Source organism: Austrofundulus limnaeus, unplaced genomic scaffold (genome assembly GCF_001266775.1).
Source record: "Austrofundulus limnaeus strain Quisiro unplaced genomic scaffold, Austrofundulus_limnaeus-1.0 Scaffold1199, whole genome shotgun sequence".
In the NCBI taxonomy this organism is placed as follows: Eukaryota; Metazoa; Chordata; class Actinopteri; order Cyprinodontiformes; family Rivulidae; genus Austrofundulus; species Austrofundulus limnaeus.
The window spans coordinates 28,525-30,161 of NW_013953601.1; positions in this window are offsets into that span (position 1 = coordinate 28,525).

Here is a 1,637-nt window from a genome sequence, read left to right on the forward strand (position 1 = left end):
GTTTAAACATTAGTATAAACAAAGTATACTTAAACTTTTAGTATACTTTTAGTACAAGCCAAGTATAGTGTAAGATAAACTTGGTTAATCTCAGATAAGTAGATAAAAAGTAAACTGGAAGTATACTTTTTTATTTTAAGTTTAAAATTTGTATACTTAATGGATACTTGCACATACTACTTTTTGATAAGATAAGATTCAACTTTATTGTCCATATAAATGGAAATTTTGTTTACATAATCTGTTTGATGCCCCCCATAAAAACAACACATATCACACCATCATAAACAATAATCATAATGATTAAAATAAAGAAAGCTAAAAGGTCCTTTTTGAGTGGTTTCTTCAATGAGAACAGGTGTGGCAGTAATCTGACCTGGGTGTGGACAGGGAAATGAAACTCAGATAAACCACAAAGGAGCATTTACTTTTTCACACAGGGTCCTCCATGTTTGGATTTTTGTTCTCCTCACTACTGGACCAGTTTGTTGTGCAGGATGAACTGGGACAGACAATTTTCACATTAAATCTGTTTGGTAGAGATGAGCTGAGGGAAGAACTAAAGCYGGCTTCAGTTCCACACAAACAATAAATCCCAGGTGTGCTACTGCTTCAGGACAGACAGACTGTATGGAAACATAAACTTTGCAAAATCCAATTAAACACACAATTTAATCCTACATTTACCGTATAACTGTAGTTCAATTAATTTAAYGTTTATTTTGTACTAGAAATTCGTGCTGCAAACATTTTTTCCTTATTTGCAAAAAAACACTTTTAGACCACATTATATTTCCACATATAATAAGTTATTAAATCATTTTAAAGTTGTGTTTAAATCATTGTGATTTTGTATATTTGTACATTGRTATTGTAATATTTGTGTCCTAAAAGGTTAATGTTCTGCTTCCAAAAGATGGGAAACCAAATGGATTACTAGAATGGCCTCCACAGTCTCCATTCTAGGTGTACAGTTGGGGTGTATGACAGAGAGTGAAGATGATGATGATGATGAAGAGGAAATAGCTAAGTTGTTTGACATAAACTCCTGTTAGCTGTTTTTTTAAGTCTGTTCTGTTAATAAAGGTTAAAGAGTGCACCACTTGTTCTGGAGTACTTATGTTGTATACTGACACATTAAAATACAGTTAAGTGTAATTGTATATACTTTTTGTATTTTCATAATGAGGTTATTTCAGTGTAAAGTATATTTACTCCCATCCTTACATTCTTCTTTTCTGGAAGAATCAAATATACATGTATTTCTCTCAAGAAATTCTTTATATTTTTTGCAGGAGTGTCCCACAATACCAGTTTTTCTCAAACCAAGTACAAGTACACAGGTGGACAAAATTGTTCGTACTCCTCATTTAATGAAAGGAAAAACCCACAGTGGTCACAGAAATAACTTGAATCTGACAAAAGTAATAATAAAAAAATTCTATGAAAATAAACAAATAAAAGTCAGACATTGCTTTTCAGCCATGCTTCAACAGAATTATTTTAAAAATCAAACTCATGAAACAGACCTGTATGGGATTTCCACTTGTTAAGAAAATTTCACTCAAATACAATGCAGCCACTCCATCTAGTGCCCGTGGAAAGACTGTTTAGCTTAGGGAAGCTTGTCTTCACTC